Here is an 8,885-nt window from a genome sequence, read left to right on the forward strand (position 1 = left end):
CTTCACCTCACACTCTCTCCCATCTGCTCAGGCTGTTCTAACCTGGGACTCTCACTTTATGCAGGCATGATGCAACGAAAGGGAAAGCTGCCGCGAAACCCTGCGGCTGTCTTTTAAGAGTGCTTCTTTTGCATGAAAACTCCCCACCCCATCTCTGATCTTCCCCAGGATTTGACGCCTCACCCCTGCGGAAGGGAAGGAGTGATGAGAGGATGGGTGATTTAAAACCTCCGTCTCCCAAAAAAGAAGCACACCATGGAGGCTGCAGCTGTGTGCAAATTACAGTTTCACCCAGAAAATTCTTGTGGGATAAGAGAGGATACTATGTGTCTGGCCTCCTAAGCATGTCAGTGTGTCCTTTTTATATTTTAGTGAGGGCCACAAGTGAGTGCTTAGACAGGTATGAAAGCGGAAATAGATGCCAATTGCACGTCTTCAGTTTGACTGCATCTTTCTCAAACCTGTCTAGCTGACAAAAAAACCTTGACACTTATCTGCCAAGTTCTATTTATTCACCTGGGACTTCTCTTGATGTGACGGTAAAGAAGTGAGCAAGAAGGTTACAGATTTCAAACTTTATGCATTTCCTCATATAGCACTTCTTTACACAGCACATGACTCTATTAGATACAAAGGCATTCTTGTTATAGCCTTTGTCAGGTGCGAAGCGTTGATCTGAAATCCTGATAACTAGCAGCTGTGTGTGTTTATATTTCCGATCTTATTCAAGAGCGCATTGCTTCATGTGAGAGCTTTCTCACTGATATTATGTTCAGATTTTGTAACAATTTCTCTCAAAACCTTGCTCTCACACTCAATAGTCACTGCTCGCGCTTGGATGCTCTGCTGTGCTCAAACTTTCTCCAGCGTTGCCTGCGTAGTGTGAGCAATGAAATGATCCTGTCCGTTGAGGGTGCGTTTGCTTTATGTTAGAAGTCTGTGGCCGGCAGCACTCTGTAACCGACCATTGCTTTTTTAGTATATGTCAAAGAATGGTCAATATACTTTCACCTGCCCCACCCTCAGGAAATGGGAGAAAGCTTTGAAGTGGGACGTGTGAAGGTATGTCCAAACTACGCTGGTGAGTGACACAACTTAAAAACCTAGCATATGCGCTATATAGCTAGCTTGATGTCCATAAACAAATAGATTTTCTTGATTATTTATATGACGCACAGGATGTGCATATGTGACGACCCCACTTTGTCTTTTTTTCCTTGTTTGGTTAACCATGTTCCTGGGATTTGACTAATTTAATGTTAGAGCCAGTAGTAAAAACTAAACTCTATTCTAACTGTTAGGCACAAGAAACTATATAGAGTTATAGAGTTACATTCCTATAGGAATATAACTCAATAGTGTGATGTTGGCGGTTCTGCTAATAAAGACTTCGTCAATTTACTGCAGTCGGACATACGACCGTGCCCCGCTTAATGTAAATGAAAATAGACTAAGGGTTCAAAACTAATCTGAGCTGTGTGTTTGAAAGAGGGGGCCATTTGAAGAAAGATTTGTGAGGAGTAAAAATGAAGTATTTTGATGGGAGGGCTTGACTCAGACAGAAGGTGAGAGAAATTTGATCCTCCACAAATCTCTGCAGACAGGGTAACGGGGGCCATTGGCCGGCCATATGGACGGCCTTATGTGCCCGCTGGCTAAGGCTTCTCAAAAGTCACAGACATTGCCGCAACCTTGTGTGACAAAACCTGGATAGTCGCGTGGTGTCTCGCACATGAACAACGACAGCAGAGGTGTTCGATGGTCCTGTGTGTGTGTGTGTGTGTGTGTGGGTGTACTTATGTTCTTTTTATGTCTGGAGTGGCCTAGTGACAGGAAAGAACTAGGGAAGACAATACATGTGTATTCATGCAGGTAACTTCAGTGCACTTGAATACACTTCTGTTCTCCGGTGTTACATTTGCAGCATCTTGTGTGCATTGAAGGTGTTTCTACTCTTTGACCCGTTTTATATCCTTTCCCACCCATGCTGTTGTTTATTTTTATTTTTTCACCAGAAAATTTAGTTTCCACAACCTCCAGGGGCTGCTGTGGTTCTGCCTACCCTTAACTCTCTTCATCTGAGTTCCAAAAGCTAACTTTGGGATGAAGCCAGGACCTGTTGTCTTTACCTGGCTGGATCGGTGCATCACACCCACACACACACCACACACACCACACACACACACACAACACACACACACCACACACACACACACACACACACACACACACAAGCCGAGACACACACACACTAACACAAAGCAACCGCCGCATACACACCGTCTGAACACTTTGTAAAAAAGGCATTCACTCATTCGGTGCTCTCTAGAGACTCCAACGCTGACTCACAGAGCGTCCAATATAAATGCCGGCTGACAAGGGTGGAACAAAGACAGGGGTGGGAGGAGGAGGGGAGGCAGAGGAGTAGGGGTAATGCAGAGGAAAAAGCCGGTTTGGAGAGGAGGATGTGAGGAAAAGGAGGGAGGTGTAAGAGACAGAGAAGGCGAGCAGGGAGCAGCAGGGTGAGGGAGTAGAGGAGCAAGAGGATGAGATTGAAGGTGAAAAAGTGATGGAGGCGGAAGGATGACAGGACAATAGCAACGACAGGAACGAATGAGCAACAATGTGGAGAGTAGGAAGGGACACGCACAACTGAAACTGCACGAGTGGGCTACAAACGAGACGAGAGATGCAAAGTGAAGCGCGTGCACGCATCAGTGCGTGACTTATGTATGGAAGGGAAGGGCATGCCATTTGGGGGCAGACTCTGCAAAAGGCAGCGAGAGCAAACATGACGGGATAATAATATGATACTTAATCATAATAATATCAATATGCGAGAAAACAAATGACTCGTTCGTCCCATGGAGCTCCACTCCACCCCAAACGTGAACCCACAATAGCAAAAGATGATCATCATTCCAAGCAACAATTAGTCAGATATTTGCAAATTCTGCAGATAGAAGTTCACTGAGGTATGTTGGACTGCAACTTAGCAATATCCATCGTACAAAATTGCACAATTATTGATTTGAAATAACACAGAAGGAATACATAGTTTAAGACTTGTCACCATGGATATAACATGGTTTTATAGCTATTTTCGTCACGTTCTCTCAAACAATGCTCTTGTTTATATTTAAAAATGCATCTACATGATTAATTTGCTTGAAATTCTTAGATACAAAGGAAAAATCAGAACTATTAGTTAAGACGTTAACGTACAAAGCTTGATATATTGAAAAACAATCACCAGTGTGAAACCATTGATAATGTAATAAATATGCAGCTAACCCTGACAGCAGCATTTGGACCACCAAAATGGTCCAACTAAGTCCAACTTAGCTCTTTTGCCAGCCTTACTTAAGCCTTACTTAACTGCCTTGGATTCACTGTGACAACTGTGCTTGCACTATACCTAACAATATATTTGTATTGATAAACAGAAGAAAATGTGTATGTGCAGCCATACATTAAAGTTGATAGTTACATTTTCTCACACCCGTTCTGAAATGAGCCACAGTCCCAGTCAACATCGTGGTGGAACCAAATACTGTAGCAACAGAAAGAGAGACAGACCGAGTGGGGCACGGTTTTAAAGGGGACACATTTGTAAATTGAGTACAATGTGTAAAACACACTACATTATTTATTAGGTGACGCCAGATGGCAACAAGGTGGGTATTTGCAGCAATACCTTTCTAAGCCCTCTGAGAGATTACAAAAGTACTTCCTTCTCAGCTGGGAGTCCCTGCAGGCTGATGCTCCCTGCAGCATGGCCTAGGTCTGCCCCAAGGGTCTGATGCAGGTTACTAGAACTTTAAATACCTTTAAAGGGAGGCACCCAAGGATACAACTTTCCCAAGTGCCTGGTGCGAAGCAATATTTGTCAATGTAGAGGCTCAGGATACCATATTGCAGATGAGCTAACTGGGTGCTGAGTGTTGTGTAAGCATCCTGTATGAGAGGACTGCAGTCATTTGATCTAACTGTCATTTAATCCCAGGATCACACTTACCTTCACTTGTCAATACAACAACAATAAACCAGACAACCTCCACAACACCGGTAGAAATCTCTACTCTTGATCACCACAGTGGACCCTACTGCATGTGACCCAGCACAAAACTGCCCTGGTTCAAGTTAGCATGAATTGGGCCCAGATAAAAACTAGTAAATCCAGAGTCGCAATGTGCTTCTACTTCTTTTTCTAAAGGCACAGTTTGCCATGTTGTACTGGTTAAATTGTACAAACGCTGCCCCTTATGGAGAATCCATATCTTTTCCTGAGCTACATGCAATTACAGGGAAGTGAGCCGCAGCACCCAAGAGAAGAACTAGGCTTTCTGCTGTACATTTTCTTCTCTTATATGGCTCTTGACTGATCAAGTGAAGCTTTATGCCACTGTAAGTAAGCTTCAGTTATGACAAACTGTCTTAAGTTTTCCTGTTATTTATTATTGTCATACATTCAGAGAATACAGGCAATTCCCATTCTTGAAAGATACTCTCACGCTGTCCACAAACACAAGGTCTACAGATTTCCCTGTCACATTGCATTTAGACAGCAGCTGCACGAGTATCATCAGAGACTGTATCACAAGCTGGCTCAGTTGAACAAATTTGAGTGCTGCTCTAGCACAGCAAGTGACTGTTGCACATGTAGGCAATGGGGCAGATGCTATTCCGTGAGAAGACCTTAACTGAAATGGGATTAACGTGGCGGCCTTTCTGTCAGCGACTCCTAGTCCCGGACAGCCTACTGTATGGACTTGCATCTAGGCTGAATGCCCCCACTCCCAGTGGAGGCATCAGCCAGAACCAGGACCAGGACCGCTTTCTAAATGACAGGCCTACTACTTAAACCTGTCCACAGTCCTTGCTGATCCCTATCAAAGAATTCCCTGTCACCCTGTCAATAAATCAAAGACTATGCTTTAACATCTTTCTACAAGCGCCATGTTAGAGAGCACAGGTGTCCACCTCCACACAATAGTCCCCTCACTACAAGTGTGTTAGTTCATACAAGTCACACTCGCTACCATCCACAGCTGCCAACCTGCAACATAATCAGGGCCCAAACATTACCATGGATGCTGATACGAATACCTTAAAATGCTAAATTAGTTCATTTATCAATTTTTTTTACCAACATGGAAACACAATCTGAGGAAAATGTTTGTGTTTATAGTTAGTGATACAAATTTAATTTCCAGTGAAGTTTACAAAACAAAACAGGGTTCATTGAACATACCGTTTTATGTAAACTACATGTTGTTTTAGTGTTTTTGACAATTTCCCTCTACAACTCCTCTTGGTTATAACTCAGGAACAAAACAACCAAATTAATGGGGCTTCATCCATAAATTAGTAATAGATGACAAACTGTTGTTATGTGTCACATATCATTATATCATATTGGCTTAAAAAATGTTGTGTTGGTCAAGTGCAGTTTTTAGTCACATCCACCCCCATAACTTGTTTGACGTATCAAACAGGGAGACAACAAAATAAGGATGACATAAAGCCAACAAAGGAACCAACAGTTGAACAATGTAGTACAAGGCAAACTCAACAACCTTACTTTTACATATCTCCAGAGAAGGATTGGCATGGGGCTTGTTGAGTAGCCTAGAAACTGCTGAAAAGGGATTTATTCCGGTGAAGGACACTCTTGGGAAACTTTCAGTGCAACGACTCAGGCACCACCCCAACATAAAACAGGGGCATGAAATGCTCGCTACACTGCTGTCCCTTCATCAGCATGTGTGGCATATAGAAGAATATTTCAATGACAACTTTGACATTTTCTGGGGGCACAGAAAATTGTTTCAAGAGGATGGAATCCACTGATCCCAGTTGAGAGCTAAGGTGGTATGCAAGATTTTTTTTACATGGCCTCAAATGTTCCTTTGAAACATCTGAGAGTATTAAAGCCACAGAGGGGTATGGAGCGGAGAGCAAATCTGACACTGTTTCTGCATCTGTGAAGTTAACCTTGAAAAAGAAAAAAGAAACCAGCCCCTCCTTCCCACCTGGAACAAACTCCTCTTGTCTATCAGAGATTATAAGAATAAATAACAGGACTTTTAGATTTCAACTTCGCACTCACACTTTGCTAGTCACAATCACTGGAGGTGAAATGTTGGTGTAAAGTGTGATTTATGCTTCTGAGCTATCGCCATAGCGTATGTAAGTGGCCTGACATTTATACTTGTGCATGGTGTATGTGTTGATCTCTTTTAAGAGAATAGCAGGGCCGGGTGTGTGTGTGCAGGGGGAATGGATGGTAGAGCGAGTGAGAGAGTGATGGTTATTAGCTCCCGAGCTAGAACCGACTCTAATATATATATATGTATGTGTGTGTGGTGATTGGCAAAAAAACATTTATTGATATGGGGTGAGTCAGGACAGAGTACAGTTATGGAGTCACCGGACACAGTACAGGACAGTGTCTGACTGTTCCTCGACAGTCACAGAGTCACAGGACAGTGTCTTGGAGTCCCAAGACAGGTGTAGAGGACAGTCACGAAGTCACAGGACAGTGTGCTAGAGTCACAGGAAAGCGTACAGGACAGTGTCTGACGTCGAGACAGCCTCAGGACAACTAAACAGGACAGGAGAGTTTTGCTGCCACTGCTTCTCTGTCACTGTGTGTTGCAGAAATATTTCTGTCCTCTGTTTGAGGTGCACGTGACCAATGACAATGATAAAGAACTGAAATTCACAGTCTTTTCCAAAACACTGCTCAGAGTCAGAACTGGCTGAGCTAACAAGCAGCTGCGGGTAGTACAGCAAGCAAAGCTGGCCAAATGGCTAAAGTCTCGCCCCCCACGGTCTGTCTCTCCCCTTTTCCACGTATCCTCCCCTTCAATTCATTTATATTGTCCGACTAAAATACATTTAATACTTTGTAGCGTCAATATGTTATCGTTTGCAGCTGCAGGGACACTATACACTCACCTATAGGATTATTAGGAACACCTACTAATACTGTGTTGACCCCCTTTTGCCTCAGAACGCCTTATTTCGGGCATTGATTAACAAGGTGCTGAAAGCATTCTTTAGAATGTTGGCCCTTATTGATAGGAAGCATCTTGCAGTAATGGAGATTTGTGGTGCACATGCAGGGCACAAAGCTCCCGTTCCACCACATCCCAAAGATGCTCTATTGGGTGGAGATCTGGTGACTGTGGGGGCCATTTTAGTACAGTGAACTCATCGTCATGTTAAAGAAACCAATTTGAAAGGATTCAAGCTTTGTGACATGGTGCATTATCCTGCTGGAAGTAGCCATCAGAGGATGGGTACATGGTGGCCATAAAGGGATGGACATGGTCAGAAACAACGCTCAGGTAGGCCATGGCATTTAAGCAATGCCCAATTGGCACTAAGGGGCCTAAAGTGTGCCAAGAAAACATCCCCCACACCATTACACCACCACCACCAGCCTGCACAGTGGTAACAAGGCATGATGGGTTCATGTTCTCATTCTGTTTACGCCAAATTCTGACTCTACCATCTGAATGTCTCAACAGAAATCAAGACTCATCAGACTAGGCAACATTTTTCCAGTCTTCAACTGTCCAATTTTGGTGAGCTCTTGCAAATTGTAGCCTCTTTTTTTTCTATTGTAGTGGAGATGAGTGGTATCCGGTGGGGTCTTCTGCTGTTGTAGCCCATCCGCCTCAAGGTTGTGCGTGTTGTGGCTTCACAAATGCTTTGCTGCATACCTCGTGGTAGAGCGTGGTTATTTCAGTCAAAGTTGTCTTCTATCAGCTTGAATCAGTCGGCCCATTCTCCCTGACTCTAGCATCAACAAGGCATTTTTGCCCACAGAACTGCCGCATACTGGAGGTTTTCCCTTTTCACACACATTCTAAGCAAACTCTAGAAATGGTAGTGCCTGAAAATCAGTTACTGGGCAAATTGTGAAATACTCAGACCGGCCCGTCTGGCACCACCAACCATGCCATGCTCAGAATTGCTTAAATTACCTTTCTTTCCCATTCTGACATTCAGTTTGGAGTTCAGGAGATTGTCTTGACCAGGACCACACCCCTAAATGCATTGAAGCTGCCATGTGATTGGTTGATTAGATAATTGCATTAATGAGAAATTGAACAGGTGTTCCTAATGATCCTTTAGGTGAGTGTAAATGCCACTTGTGATTATATCTGAATTAATATGCTGTGTCTAACTGAACAAATCTTAACATAGTCTACAGTGAATATAATCACAGATAAGAAGATGGCTAGATGTTACAATTGTGTGTGGTTACTACTGATCATATACACTCTGTGATTTACTGCACGGATTAACGTGTGATAGATAACTAATGACTGCACGTCCGAGAGCTGGGATGCGTTCAGGCATCAATCAGAAAGTTGCATTGGCACACTCAGTGAATATCGGTACGTAGTGGTACAGATCGTGTGGACTTGAAGTCGGGCAGACTCGGCAATTTAATGAGGTCCGTGAAAACCGAGGAAGGAAGAAGGCGAGGGACTGTATCCAATCCTGCAACCTCCAACTTCTCCAGCATCTACCAAATGCCCTACCTTGACTGATAACGGCACAACAACTTGTTGTTATATAAAAGAAGCCATAAAGAAGAAGATGGTATTATAATTACAGTTTATTTAGCTTTATTTATTTTAAACTAATTGAAGCTACACATAGACAGTTAAAGAAATGGACTAACAGATCCCGTAGTTCTGCACGGAGACCAATGAAGGATATTGGAAGCTTCCGGTGATGGCTGAGCGTTACTGCACAGCCTCCAACTGAACTTGAAGACGTAGATGTGACGTGGACAACCTGTCTAAAAGTTGTAAGTCTTCTGGTAGCTGTGCCAAGAGAAATCTCAATCCTTCCCAATCAGC

General features: G+C 43.4%; 1 protein-coding gene and 2 long non-coding RNA genes across 5 annotated transcripts in view; 1 reads left to right on the forward strand and 2 right to left on the reverse strand.

Moving 5' to 3' along the window:
• Positions 1-8,414, forward strand: part of LOC116687532 (uncharacterized) — a 9,779-nt gene extending 1,365 nt beyond the window's left edge. Inside the window, exons 2-3 of the long non-coding RNA XR_004331582.1 lie at positions 6,296-6,298; positions 8,221-8,414. This is a non-coding gene — a long non-coding RNA (uncharacterized LOC116687532). The remainder of the gene's footprint in view (positions 1-6,295; positions 6,299-8,220) is intronic.
• Positions 1-8,885, reverse strand: part of tmeff2a (transmembrane protein with EGF-like and two follistatin-like domains 2a) — a gene marked incomplete at its 3' end in the record, with an annotated part of 180,747 nt that overhangs the window by 112,057 nt on the left and 59,805 nt on the right.
• LOC116687511 (uncharacterized) overlaps positions 1-8,885 on the reverse strand; it is a 42,232-nt gene that overhangs the window by 18,585 nt on the left and 14,762 nt on the right. Inside the window, exon 2 of the long non-coding RNA XR_004331561.1 lies at positions 6,960-6,963. This is a non-coding gene — a long non-coding RNA (uncharacterized LOC116687511). The remainder of the gene's footprint in view (positions 1-6,959; positions 6,964-8,885) is intronic.

Source organism: Etheostoma spectabile, chromosome 4 (assembly GCF_008692095.1).
Source record: "Etheostoma spectabile isolate EspeVRDwgs_2016 chromosome 4, UIUC_Espe_1.0, whole genome shotgun sequence".
NCBI lineage: Eukaryota > Metazoa > Chordata > Actinopteri > Perciformes > Percidae > Etheostoma > Etheostoma spectabile.